The 15,771-nt window shown below is 30.7% G+C and overlaps 1 non-coding gene across 1 annotated transcript; it reads left to right on the top strand.

Moving 5' to 3' along the window:
• The first annotated feature begins 11,113 nt into the window (after positions 1-11,113).
• LOC105334673 (uncharacterized) lies at positions 11,114-14,632 on the top strand. Its single transcript, XR_010710067.1, has 3 exons — positions 11,114-11,407; positions 12,078-12,149; positions 14,353-14,632. It is a non-coding gene; the product is annotated as an uncharacterized protein (transcript).
• Positions 14,633-15,771: the final 1,139 nt, after the last annotated feature.

Raw genomic sequence — 15,771 nt, 5'->3', positions numbered from 1 at the left:
AACAAATTTTTAGCTCTAATATATCTTGTTCGCAGCTAAAACGATGTTTCCGGTTTCTATCAAAAAAGTACAAAAAAATTCATATAAAATAATCAGAGGCCGATATAGGTGTCATTTTTGTATAATCATTTCTCAAAAATGATTCTTCATCGATCCATCAAATAATGCATTGGTGTGTCGAGCCACCTTAATTAAGAAAATTTTCAAAGTCTGTTCGTTCAGAAACCAACTTTAACATCTTATTGTATTGTAAACTTAACATTTTTTGTCATTATTACTCCTACTGTACATGTGATCCTTCACTGTGTTTGTGTACATTTGTATAAACTGATTTTGAACCTCAGATACCAGTGAACGGGTCTTGGGTGAATAAAAGAATATAAAATCTTTTTTTCCATTTTAAATGCTGAAAAGGAAATACCAAGTTAAAAATCATAAGCTGAATGTAATAAACTCATGTGAACAAATTATGAATCAAACCTAGGCGAACTGTGAGCTCTGTATCTTGCTTATAATTCTACAATTGACGCTGAAATTTTGGTTGAACATTAGAAAATCTCTATGAATTAGAGTATGTTAAATACTTGTACAAACAAAATAAAAGAATGATACTGTAAAATCATTAGATTTCGTGGTGGCTTATTTTTCGTTGAATTCGTAGGTACCTCTCATCCACGAAATAACATCCTTCACGAATTGATGAATTAGGGTAATAAAGTAATATTCCCTTTTGTAGATATATATGAATACACGAAATTACGTCCCCACGAACCTGTAAAATTTAAGTCATCCACGAAAATTGGCCCCCACGAAATTTAATGATTCCACAGTATTCTGTATATATCTACTCTCTGGGGCCCTCTCTTTATACAATAAATAATGTGAAATCTACATCAATTTTGATAGTTTTCCAGACACGAGTAAATAAAAACGACATCTTTAAAACAGTTTCCATATTTCTGACACATTTCTGTTGCGGGGATAAAGTAATTATCGGTGCGTCTTTTTACCCCAATGAACCCCAATGATACCCCAATGAACCCCAATGATACCCCAATGAACCCCAATGTTACCCCAATGATACCCAAATACACCTAATGATACCCCTATGATACCAAATTATATCCCAATGATACCCTAATGAACTTTGAAATATTAATACCCCAATGAAACTAAATGTGTGCATAGTTAAAAGATCTTCCGCGCAGGCGTGTGAATAAACACCGTACATGTATATAATTAATACCAAGTGTTTTTTTTTTCCTTTTTGTTTTTGTTTATTTTTGACCGAACGTTTTCTTAATTCTTTTTTTTAAAAACTATTCTTTAAAATTAAAATAAAAAATCCAAACCATGGCTGAATATTTAGAGGAGCTGGCAGGGTTTTAAAAAATCCACACTGAAATGGATGATATATTCAATTTGTTCCAATGTCAAAGAATGTGGGCGCTTAAGATGTAGATTCGGCAGGAATCTGGGCGCACAAGGAGAGTAAAAATTTCATCAATTAATTTTGAATATTTTTCGAATTATAACCGTTATTTGGTTTCTGTTGGATGCAGAATGAGTGGAAAAATATTTGAAATGCAAAAGGGTTTATTATAATATGGGTCTTAATATAGCAACACGATGCAATTCATGCAAAACCCTACTTATTTACAACTGTTTTTAAATGATTTTGTTGTCTCTGGGTCTTCTCTCCACAAATTTGAAACGTGTAAAGGTAACATATTTCAACATTAAAAAAATGTCGGACTCACCAGCCTTTTACATAAACGTCCTTAATAAGATTCAAGATATTTACTCTAACCAGCATATAGTTATTGGTGGTGATTTTAATTTAGTTTTTGATAAGGACTTAGACTCCATGAACTATAAGAATTTAAATAATCCCAAAGCAAGACTCGAAGTCTTAAAAATTATGGAAACACTTACTCTGAAAGATGTATATCGCGAACATAATCCAACTCTAAAAAAATTCACTTGGAGGAAAAAAAACCCAATTAAACAGGCTAGACTTGATTTCTTTCTTATATCAGAATCTTTACTTAACTTATCTCTCTATGTAAAATATGAAAACAGTTACCGCTCTGACCATTGCCCAGTTGTCTTGTATGTAAGAACAAATGAATTTCTTAAAGGAAAGGGTTTTTGGAAATTTAACAACTCTCTTCTTAAAGACAAAGAATATGTATATCTAATCAAAGAAAAAATAAAAAATGTAAAACAGCAGTATGCCTGCCCAGTTTACAATTTAGAAAATATTGAAACAATAGATGATAATATACAATTTATTATAAGTGACCAATCATTCCTAGACACATTACTAATGGAAATTAGAGGAAAATCAATATCCTATTCAACTTATAAGAAAAAGAAAACAACAGAACGAGAAAAACAATTAGAGCAAGAGATTTTACTTCTTGAACAGAATTTTACAGTAGAAACAAAAGATGAATTATCAAATAAACAAACAGAATTAGAATTTATTAGAAAAAACAGATTGCAAGGTCAATGTATTAGATCAAAAGTAAAGTGGATAGAGGAAGGTGAAAAGCCATCAAAATATTTCATTAGCCTTGAATCGAGAAATTTTTCGAGCAAAATTATACCAAAAGTTGAAAAAGAAGATGGCTCCACTGTTTTTAATCAATTTGAAATACTAAATGAATTAAGAATGTTCTACGATAACCTTTATCAGAAGAGGGAAACTATAGACTCTGAAAACATTTACGAAAAATTAAAGTTGTATGACATTCCCAAATTAAATAAACAAGAATCTGATCTTCTTGAAGGCCCATTAAATAAATTGGAAGTCTATAACTTTTTGAAGAATATGAAAAACGATAAAAGCCCAGGGCCTGATGGGTTTACAAGCGAATTTTTTAAATTCTTTTGGAACGACTTAGGCAGCTTTATAACAAGAGCCATAAACAATACTTACGAGTTAGGACACTTTACAGAATCAAATAAACTAGGTGTAATAACATGTTTACCAAAGGCAGGAAAACCAAAACAGTTCTTAAAAAACTGGCGCCCAATTAGTCTTCTTAATGTATTATATAAAATTGCTTCAGGTTGCATTGCTAATAGAATAAAAACTGTATTATATAAATTAATTAATGAAGACCAAACTGGATTTTTAAAAGGTAGATTTATTGGAGAAAATATTAGAATGATATATGATATAATGCAATATACTGAACAAAATCAGATCCCTGGCCTTCTAATGTTAATCGATTTTGAAAAAGCTTTTGATACTATCTCTTGGAAATTTATATACCAAACACTGGATTTCTTTAATTTTGGGATTTCAATCAAAAACTGGATCCAAACTTTTTATAGTGATATTAAATCTTGTGTTATACAAAATGGAATTGCCTCTGATTATTTTTTTCCTCAAAGAGGATGTAGACAGGGTGACCCAATTTCCCCATATCTTTTTCTGCTATGTGCTGAGGTCCTAGGGATTTTGATTCGAAATAATAAAGAAATCCGTGGAATTGAAATTGATGGTGTAGAATACAAACTTTCGCAATATGCTGACGACACTTCAATAATATTTGATGGATCACCTCAGTCCATGGATGGTATTTTAAGAGAACTTGATTATTTTGCATGCATATCTGGTCTAAAAATTAATTTCTCCAAAACTAAAATGGTATGGATCGGAAGTAAAAAATTTTCAAAAGAAGTTTTTCACCACTCGCGATGGAAGCTTGACTGGAACAATCCCACTTTTGATCTACTCGGTGTTAAATTTTCTGTTAATTTGAATGAAATGGTAGAATTAAATTACCCATCAAAATTTTTGGAAGTAACCCGTTTGATAAAGCAATGGAAATTAAGAAATCTTACAACAGTTGGAAGATTGACTGTGATTAAAACTCTGATAATACCAAAACTTAACCACTTAATCCTAACTATACCAAAACCTAGTGTAGAATACCTTCAACAGTTTGAGAAAGAAATTTACATTTTTTTATGGAGAGGCAAGGTCCATAAGGTAAAGAAAAACATTATAATTCAAGATTATAGATATGGGGGATTAAAAATGATAGACTATATGGAATTTGTTTGTGCATTGAAATCTACATGGATAAGAAGACTTATCCACTCTAATACAAAGTGGGTAAAACTTTTTGAATCAGAATTAGGATTAAAAATAGAAACTCTATGGGAAAAAGGTTCAGACTTTATTACCAATATTAGCAATAAGATAAGTAACAAGTTTTGGAAAGAAGTTTTATTAGATTGGGTTAAAATTGTTATGTCCTATAGCCAAAATGACATAAAAGTACTTAATGAACATATATGGTTTAATCCTAATATTAAAATTAATAACTCATCAATTTTTATTAAGAATTATTTCAACTGTGGTTATAAATTTATTAAAGATTTGATGACAGAAGAAGGCAATTTTGTAAGCCTTGAAACTCTTGAAAACTCAAATGTTAAGACCAATTTTCTAGAATATAGGAGTTTGAAAGGAGCAGTTTTTGAAAGATTAAAAGCCTTAAATAATAATAAGGTAGAATATGGACCATTTATTCCAAATTCTCTCAGTATTTTTTACAAACAAAGCAAAGGATGTAAGGATATGTATTATGTACTCATCGATAACAAAAAAGAGTCAATTCGTTCAGTAAAGAAGTGGACAGAAAGTGGATTTGCTTTTACAGAAATAGAATGGAATAATATTTTTGAACTCCCATTTAAAACCTCGAAAGAATCCAAATTTCAATGGTTGCAATTCCAGATTTTACATAGAATTTTGCCAACAAATGAGTACCTTTTCAAACTCAATATAATTGATTCACCAGCCTGCTCTTTCTGTAATCAAGATATAGAAACTATAGAACATTTATTTGTGGACTGTTTTCATGTCAAAGAAATATGGCTCTACTTTGAAGAATGGTTAAGAAGCAAGTTTAATTTTTTAATGACATTTGATAAAAAAACTATACTTTTTGGTAAATTCAAAAACAGAAATATGTATAGACTTCAAAACATATTGATTCTTACAGTAAAACAATTTATTTTTGCCAGTAAGTATAAGAATGTCCCAAATCTCTCGATGCTCATGTTAAAACAAACAGTCACTGATAGAATACATATTGAGAAACTACTGTTGTTGAAGAATTGTAAATTTGCAGAGTATGAAAAGTATTGGCAAACTATTTGCGATTTGTTATAAAATGTGTTTATAATAGCTGCAAGGAAATTTTAAAGCAAATATTAACAAAAAAAAAATAAGTCTACTTTTATGTATCCTCTTGCATATGTTTTTGATAGATAGTGTTCCCCTCTCTTTCTCCACCCTCTTTCACCCCCCCCCCCCCCCACCTCATAACTAAAAATACTCCAACTTTCATGGGTGATAAAAGCAATTTTTCAAGATTGTTTGTGCATATATATGTCTGTCTGTCGGTGTATACACCTGTCTGTACGTGTGTTTTTTTATGTGACTGTGTTTATATTATACTTATATTCTAAATCTCAAATGAAGTGAATGTGTGATGTGTATGCACTGTAAACTAAACATATAAGAAGATGTAAATAACTTGTACCTGAAAGTTTGAATAAAAAAAAAAAAAAAAAAAAAAAAAAAATGTCGCTTTTTAAAAAAAGATGGAGAGATGACCCAGAGATGACTAATTATGTACTTTTTCAAATTATTTTTTGAAGGATAAAAAACAAAGTCCATTGATATGACAGCGTTGTTTCAAACAGTACTTTATAGAGCATATATTGACAAGTCTCCGTGGCTCGGTGGTTTCGTCCTGGATTTAGTGAATACATTTCAGTGTTTTGGGTTCAAATCCAACTGGTGGTCTTTTAAAAAAAAATTCAACTTTTTTGTTTTAAATGTTTGTTATTATAACATGATGTTGAATTATAATATACCGGTATATTTTAATTTGTTTTTATTTATTTCTAGATCTGCTGTATGAACACTATAAATAAAATCTTTTCTTATTACTAGTTTTTTAGGATATACACAATATAACTTCATTAAAATATGTTTTCATTAACATTTCCAACTAGTTATCGGTTTACCTCTCATTGCCATTTTTTGAAAGCTTTGTGAGTTTTTTAATTACCGGAATAGCCATGTACTTCGACTCTCAACATAATATATTTTTGTTGAAACCTGTACATAGCCTTTCGAGGTTATAGACATTTGAAACCCAATTGATTCGTGTCGATGATTTCCTGCAAATTTACAATCTTGTGCGCTCACTTTCTTTCTCTATAATTTTTTATTACTGTCCCAAATAAGAATTTAAAGCAATTGGGGAGCAAAATTAAAAAGCAGTTGGGGAGAGAGGGGGTTATCTCATTCAACCTTCATTTTTCTGCATTCATCATTTATTCGTAAAGACGTAGAAGTAAAAACTGAAGTCTTTCTCTAATGGAAAAGAATCGATATGTCTCTTTTTCTTAATGTTATGTTGAACTAGCACAAATGACCAAAGCTCCCATCAAGACATAATTACAGGTCAATCTTTGAGTCAAATTTTAGCTTAAAAAATTCTAATAATTTCCCATCACAAGATATGGCCCAATCGGTGAAAAAACGGCACGTAGTTGAAATTTCATTTGTGTAACATGTTGTTACATAAAATTCATTAAGTGTATCAATTATGAACATACTTAGTATCATTTGGGTATTTCAAAGTTCATTTGGGTATCATTGGGGTTCATTGGGGTATCATTGGGGTTCATTGGGGTATCATTAGGGTTCATTGGGGTTCATTGGGGTATCATTGGGATTCATTGGGGTAAAAAGACGCACCCGTAATTATCGCTATTCCTAAGAATATCACAGCGGAAAATTATCCTGGTTTGTACGCGAAGTAAATAACAGTCATTTAATCAAATAAAATTTTTGAATGTTTTTAATTTGAGGAATTGAGCACATTGAGGTACAATTTTCTTCTTCATATCTATACATGTAGGGTTTTTAAAATAAAAAACAATAACTGTTATTTTTATTTTAATACAATAACTAGTAAGTACTGAGTAGTTGATGAAAAAAATGTACCTTTATGCTCTCATATATTTTGATCGCTTTACAAAGGGGGGGGGGGGGGGGTGGCAGAACGAAAATATAGGGATTTTGATGTTAACAACTTAACAGTATACCTCTACTAAATGTTTAGTTTTATATCTTGCGTAGAAATTTCTTATTCTGGTAAAAAATAGTATTTCATGAAGGTACAATGTCAAAGATTACATGTATACAAAAAAAAGTGTAAAATTCGAATACTTTACAATATTTATTTTTTGTTTTTCTACCGAGGGACCATATGGCACAATATCTTTTGAACGCCCATTGTTGCTCAGGTGAGCGATGTGGCCCCATGGGCCTCTTGATTTTTTAGACGTGACCCCTACTTATATTACTTTTATATGAGACATTAAATGTAGGTCTATTTGTATGCAAAGTTTTGGGAAAATGACATTATTTTTATTTTTTTATTTGCGTTATAATTTGATTACTCCAAAATTTTGTAACAATCTTTACATTTGATGCTGTATTTGTTATGTACTGGCATTTGAAGCCATCAATAAAGCAAGGTTTTTTAAAATCTGACTTGGATATTACTTATATAGTCAGTAACTACATGTACATGTGTTTAACTTCATACTGTAATAAAATCATAACTAAATATTAGTTCAAACTATAAATATTTGTTCGATTTCTTCAATTAATCAATTCCCATGCCAAATTTAAGCAATAATTTCAGGAAAATTATCATTTCTGCTTGTGGCCCCATATTTCCAAAAAAGGCACTAAATTTATTTTAATTAACATGTTATGATGTTTTTGGATGATTGACATTACTAGTATTTCAGGTGCCAACATCATTAAGTCATTTTTCATGAAATATAACAATAATGTTTTACAAGATATCAATATTTAACTTATAACACCTGTACTATTGCTCATCTCTTAAATCGGTCCTAATATTACATGTATTGTGTTAAGGTCATGTTTTTTTTTTAGATTATATCAATTTTCTAAATTTATAGACCAATCCTGAAAAAAAATTGCTGTTTAGTGAAACACATATCTTTATGTTCATGATCCTAGCCCCTAACTTCCAAGTGCTCGTAATTTTTGTTTTACGGCCTATATTTCAAAATGTACCAATATTCCGAGTACACAAGGTTGTCTGATAAGACCCATACCTGTCAATAATCTATCTAATAAATGGCATACTTCGTCTGCCGCCACCAACTTCATAATAATCTTCACAACGAATTCCGAGCGGAGTTTAAAAATTGTCAGTGGGACACCATGTTATATTAGTTCAACCGAGTACCGTTCTTGATATCACCAAACTATTCTAACGGACATACACTGCATTCAACAATACTGTATATTTGATGTTTTATGACAGTCGGAAAACTATGATCAGGGATGTGTGTAATTTGTAACATTATTAAATGATGTAGTAAAATGCAATATTAGATTATTAACTAGTATTTCATTGTTCCTCTGACATGCCGTTAGCTGTGTGTTATAGGGTGTAAAGACTTTAAATCATGTGAGCAACCAAATTCATATCCCGAAATTTTTTTAATTTAATGTTTATTTCATACATTAAGAAGTGATTTTAATGTTGTGTTGTTTTTAAATTCATATAACTTTTGTTCTGTATAAAATCCACACATATCAAAGTGCAATATAGTTAGGATGTTTCTAATCAGAAAAAAATCTTTAAAAAAAACAACACAGTTTTTCCTTTAAGAAATAATATTCCTATTGTTCTAGTTTTACAAAATTTAAAAATTCCAAATACAGCAAAAAATTCTACAAATGGCCAAAACAGTATTACCAGATTATTGCAAGAAAGAACGTAGATTTTTCACATTTAGTCATACTAAGCCATAGAGGTCAGAGGGAATCTTTCATGGGAAATACGCAAAATACAAATAATCAACGATCTCCAAACCTCAGCAATGTTCGATAACTCTAATCAATCCGAAATTTTTTTATCCGTATCTTAAGGTTCCTCGACACACCAAAATTTTATTTTATGGATCGATAGAGAATCTTTTTTGAAACATGATTCCACAAAACAGAGATCAATATCGGCTTTCAGTTATTTTAAACGAATTTTTTTGTATTTTTTCAGTGAAATAGGAAAAACTGTTTTGCAGACAAACAGAATATATTAGAGCTTAAAACTTGTTGTCAATTAATGTGTAATATAATTATGAATAAATTCATGCAAAAGATCGTTTGGTCAAGTGTTTAATTTTTTAATTAAAAAAATATTTCTGAAAATCAAAATTTTAATTCTTTAATATCTTTTTAATCTATGGATAAAATTTTTAAAATAACATATAGTCACATAAACTATTTACTAAACAATGATATTTTACAAAGAAATTGAAATGAAAATGCGAAATTTTGGAAAAATTTCTATTTATCAAATTTGAACCGATCCCGATTGAAAAAAAAATCGATCCCGATCAGAATTTTTTTAGAATTGAAATTTTACAAATAAACTGCAGTTTTTTTTTCTAAGTAATTGATATAAATTATAAAGTTAGTAAATGACGAAACCATTTTACAGCTAAACAACCTGAAATTTTTGCAAAATTCTGATTCATTCTAACTTTATGTGATTTCGTTCGGGATCAGTTTAATTACAATCGGGATCGGTTCGATTTTAAAATTTTCCATTTTTTCTTTAATTTCACTATTTGGTTTCAATTTCTTGTTGAAATATGATTGTACAGCAATTGTTAAATGCGAGTAACAGTTGATCTGCAGTTTTTATCCATAGATTTAAAAAATATCTACAATCCTTTTTTTTTCATTTTCATAAATATTTTTTTTTACAAAAATATTTCAAAGTTTATCTGGCCGTTTTGATATGTATTTATAGATAATTGTATTGTGCATTAATTGATAACAAATTTTTAGCTCTAATATATCTTGTTCGCAGCTAAAACGATGTTTCCGGTTTCTATCAAAAAAGTACAAAAAAATTCATATAAAATAATCAGAGGCCGATATAGGTGTCATTTTTGTATAATCATTTCTCAAAAATGATTCTTCATCGATCCATCAAATAATGCATTGGTGTGTCGAGCCACCTTAAAAAACAATGTAAATTAGCCTGGAATTTTTAATATAACGTTGTGCCATTCAACGAACTGCTTAACTTAGTGTCTCCACAGAGACATACTTCCTGCAGGTAAAGAGGTTCGAGCCACCACTTCAGCGATTCAACATTTTTTTTCTTATTATCCCAACTAGTATAGTATACATTATTTATTCCATTATATTCATCGTTGCCAAGATTGCAATAACCTCGTAAAATGCATGGATACCATAAAAAAAAATGTTTCATTATATTTCATTTATAAAGTTTGAAAAATAAATAAGCAATAGGATACATTGTTAGATTGTAGACATACATTTTTATCTGAAAACGTTGTCCTATTGTCATATTGAAAGAGGAGAGGCGCACACAATCGTGTGTTCAAATGTTGATAGACGAGTTTCTTTAACAAATTGGAAAATTAATATGTCTATACCCATTCAAATTGGTTTAATACTAGTAAAAGAAAAATAAATATTTATTTTATATGTATACATGTATTTGAATATAATTGAAATAGAGACGCACCGTAGTTTAAAAAGGGGTTGTTAAGCAGTACTCTGTTACATTGAAATCGTTTGGGAGGAGAGATATAACTATATTCATACCTTAGCTCTTTGGAACCAGGGCTATGTCACAAAAGAATCTTAGCAAATTTTGTAACATTTAAATCAAAAGGTAAGTCATTGAAGTAATGTGTTTATCATACCTGCGTATATAAAAAAAATCATTGTGTTGCTAAGCATTTCATAATGATTATGAAATTAGACATTTCATTTTGATATACTTAAACCAGATACCCTGGACAGTTGTGCACTGCTCCTCATGTTAGCCAAGTGACCCATTGGCCTCTTTCAATAACTACACAGTCAGCCTATTATTATTAAAGGAAATAAATACGAAAAGTAATGCGCTTTCTTGTGAATTCATCTTATGCTCTAAAGCATCATAAATACGCTATTTAGTAATAGATGCATGATACCAAAGTTTTTATCTTTCTTTTAAATACTTGTAGATACCATAAAAATTTGTTACAGAGTTTAACTGTAAAGCATTGCCACAAATACGGTGACCCTGTTTTAAGGTGTACTCTATACTACTTCCCGTTTGAAGCTATTCCTGCGATAAAGTGTCGATACATAGAGAACGTTTCAAAGAACATTTTGCTCTATTTAGTGTTTGTGGTTGTTTCTTAACTAAGACTGTACATCTAGAAGACAATGGGACAATGTGTGTGCTGCACGAAATGCAGAAGGCAACCATCTCAACATGAAGTAATTGTAAGTATTTAGAATTCAACATGTTTTAAAATAGATTGATGAACAAGTACATACTGTATTCTGAAATATCAACTTTAAGATTTTGTTGATGAGTTAAAATTTTTTGTTCTCATGATTGCATTTGGGGTTTTTTTTACCTTCAAATATAGTTATGTTTGTACCTTTGTTTGTGATTTATTACAAAAAAAATCAAAAACAAATTGCGGATTAATCTTCAATATGCTTAATAAGAGGATATGCAACTATGAAAAAAAATTAAGTTATTATTATTTTAAATATTAAAATCACGGAGTTTCTAAACAAGTACATTTTTATGTAAAATGAACTATTAACCAATGCTTCGATTGACGTAACCTTGTACAAATCCACAGATTGGGTCAATAGACTATCGATCATGTATTTTGGTCTGCTTACTGTTTAAACAGGTAGCCGTCTGATATCGTGTAGGTCGCCAAGAATAAAACAGTTTCAGTTGAATTTTGACCTATACGTCTCCAGCTAGTTACACATTCCGTTGTCTATATATGATGAATATTGCGAAGCAAGCATTGTCTCTTTGCTTTGGCAGACATATTCTTTTAAGAAATATCTTTCTTTTATCCTTTCAATGCCAATTTTATAATGAACACATACTTATTACTTATTGCAATGTTTTATTTGATTTTGTGAGGTACACCTTGATGAAGTCTGTTTGTCTCAACCTATTTCTAATCCTGATATACCAATAGCACTGGAGGACCAGGTAAAACGTCAGATATCAACTAAATAAAATTCAGATTTATATGTATGTTTCTGCCTATAAGTTTTTTCCGCGGCATCAAATTTAAAAAGTATTATTTTCTAGGTGACAAGTTAATGATATTACCTATTACTTTTTGGCATCAAGTTTTTAATAATACAATATGTAAAAATCTATAACAGAGAAATATATGAAATATTCATTAATATTAAAGGTATATGTGGCGTATTTGGAGTAAAATTTTTGTCATGAGTTGTAGTAAAAATATACATCGTGCTTCTTATAATTAGACGTTTTACAAACTATAGGCCTGTAAACATGTTCTTTCTTTAGTTATTTGTCTCTAAACTTTGCTACACGTCTGATGAATATTAATGTGATCCGCCATTTGTAACGCCACTGCGCATGAGTGCGGGAAAACCTAGTATTGAAAACACGATGGAAGAACAGTTTGTTTACAAATTAGAATCAAGTTTTTCATGTCTTAAATAAGATAATTCTTATATCAGATGATACCTGAAGTATCACTATTCCGTTATTCAATAATTAGAACGATATAAATTGCTAAATATGTGTAATAAAGATGAAATACGATTTTAGCATCAACGACACGGTAAAATGAGTGAATACCCCCTCTCCCTGAGGGATGCATGTACTGAGAGTATTTATTCTTTATTAAAAAATTCCTCTACTTGTGGTTTATAACTTATAAAGTAATGACATGTAACACATGGAGTACGTACGAACATGACTAGCAAAACCCCTACAACTTCATGATAAAAACTTAAGTTTAATTTGGCTTTAATTCCTATTCCATCATTTTACATTGTCTCCGATGACAATCTCCCCTTTGTTCCTATCCTTGTCAGTCTGTCTCTTTTTTCGTTCTTTGCCAAATCTGTCAAACTTAACGGTATATCTATCTTTCTCGCCGTCGCCATTGTTGTTGTTATATACTGAGCGTGGTATCACGTGACCGATTTAAGGCTGGGTCTATTCAAATGCTTGATTTATTATCAACTACACAATAATTATAAAAATTGTTTATTTATTTCTATATCTTTTTAACCCGAATAATATAAACTGCGTAATTTATTGTGAATATATATCTTTATATAACTTATTTAAATAAATCAATCAATCAAATATTTCTTAACATGAAAATATACGTCATATACACATTTAAGGTTATCAAGGTCAGACGTTTACAAATAACCCCATGTTGATTGCTGACCGACGTTTTCATACTAATTAATAGGCCATTATAAATCACCAAATTGTCATAGGATTTTTCCCCTTTTCCCGATCACGACAAAAAAACCACACCGCAGGTTTGACCGGTCAGCAAAGGATGCTCAATCCTCCATTGCACCTGACCCTGCCTCTGATTTAGTAAAGGTCCCTGTTTGCACTGCTCCTGATTTGGGTTTTTGCCTTCTGACTTTTCAGTTTGAGCAATATTCGTTACCAAGACATTTCATTTACACTTATAACAAGAGGACGACAGGCTTATACGGTCGCATGCATGCAAGTACCATCAACCAACAGCAATATGACTGAAATGACATAAAACGTACATGCTCACTATATGGCCAAATCTGTCATTCCCCATCTCACCCCTAATAAAAAGCCCGACCCCCCCCCCCCCCCTTAGGCAGTGAACTTTAAAATTGGCTCAACCCAATAGACTGAGTTCCAAGGGTTATGAATTTCACAATATTAAGGTAGAAGATTTCATGGACATTATTTTATGCATTCGGTTTTTTTCCTCCTGTGAAAGAAGAAAGGAAGATTTTATTCCTACATTAAGCATATTTTCATACTGAAAATGCCCAATTTGAAGGCCTTAACCCCTGATCAAGTGGCTGTAAATTGTACAATCTAGATAGAGGGCTTCATGGATATAAGATCATGCATTCAGTCTTTTTAACCGGGTTTTCCGAAGAAAAAATCCGGTTATTAAATTGGTGAAAATGGCGGGCGGTCGAGCGGGCGGCTACCAAAAGGGCACCCTTATGGAACGGATAACTTCTCCTGCAGTTTTTACAATAAGAAGTTGTTCTTTTGCAGATCAATTGGTGTGCATATTGCTAGGGTTTTTTTTATTTTTGAACTTGGTCATTTTATTGCTAAATATTGCATAATGGGTACCTTTATTGTACTGTTATCTCCTTTTGAAACAATTGATAGGTGTATCATTTTACAGGGACCATCAGAACGACTGTTGGTTGCGGCCATTGATATAGGAACAACATTTTCTGGATATGCATTCTCGTTTCTTCATGAGTACCTCTCTGACCCAATGCGAATAAGTACTAATAACTGGCCGCATGAGAACGGGATGTCCATGAAAGCACCAACATCAATTCTTCTTGGTCCTGATGGAAATTTGAAAGCGTTTGGATACGAAGCTATCAGCAAATTTGGAGATTTGGCAGAAAATAATCAGCACCAAGACCATTATTTTTTCGACAAGTTCAAAATGAATCGGTTTTCTATTTTCTTAAAATTTCTTTTTTCGATTGTCATATGTATATAAGACTCTATAGTCACGTTGAAGTCCGATGGTCGACGTAAGCACCGATGGTATGAATTGACGAAAGGCTTATAATTCAGGCGAAGTTTCCAAAGTTTAAGGATTACGTTTACTCAGGGTTTGAGATTTTAAAAAATATTTTTACAAAGTTCAATATGTGCGGTCCAAAGTTGATTTAAACACACAAAATAACAACATTATTAACAAATATCGATATTGATATCCATGATTTGTTTATTTGAGGAACATATGCTCCAACAAAGGTAGATTAAAATTGAAACAGAGGAAATTCGGACTAAATTTTTCTTTTCCTTTTTTCTCTTAAAAACTTTCTGTTGCAGTGTAATTGCAAAAGTTAAGTTTTTATATGTTTTTTCATATCATTTTACATATTTTATGGTTGTATTAACTCGTCTATAAATTTATATCACTGGCTGGCACGCGATTGGAAAATCTTTAAAAAACATAAAATCGATTCAAGATAAAATATCTCGAAATTTTGATCATTGACCTTAAAAATGTTAATGACAAAATAATACAGACAATAAAAACAGTTTTAGGCAATTAATGGTTTGGTCTCCTATAAGTCAGTTTTATGTAAAACTCGATCAAAAATAGGTACAATTGAAAATTGATAGAGGAAATTCGGACTAAATTAAACTTAAAATATGAGTTTAAAACGATTCATTCAAATATAAAATTAGTAAAGCTATTCGTATTTTATCATTTCCCAACATACAAATTGTTTTATTTTACCTTGAAAATGGTGGATAATTTTGACATTTATTTTTCCAAAAAACATTTAGAGGTCACTAGCAGAAAAGTTATTTGAAAGTGAAAAATAGCACCACAATAGTGAACAATAAGTATTTTTTCGTTCCTATTAGTGGATTTTTTCTTCGCCCCTGAGTAAACGTAATCCTTAAAGCAATATGAGCTAGCACTGTATTTTTAAAAAATTTATTTTGCTGCAAAAACCTGCTAGTATGATAAGTCTGTAAGATTTGAAAAAATCATTAATTTTTGTCAGAGGAAAGATTTCTCTTCTAAGAAATATATAGGAGATCAATTTTTGTACAGGACGACAAT

The sequence above is a fragment of the Magallana gigas genome, chromosome 2 (assembly GCF_963853765.1).
Source record: "Magallana gigas chromosome 2, xbMagGiga1.1, whole genome shotgun sequence".
In the NCBI taxonomy this organism is placed as follows: Eukaryota; Metazoa; Mollusca; class Bivalvia; order Ostreida; family Ostreidae; genus Magallana; species Magallana gigas.
This window is presented reverse-complemented; position numbering and strand designations above follow the sequence as displayed.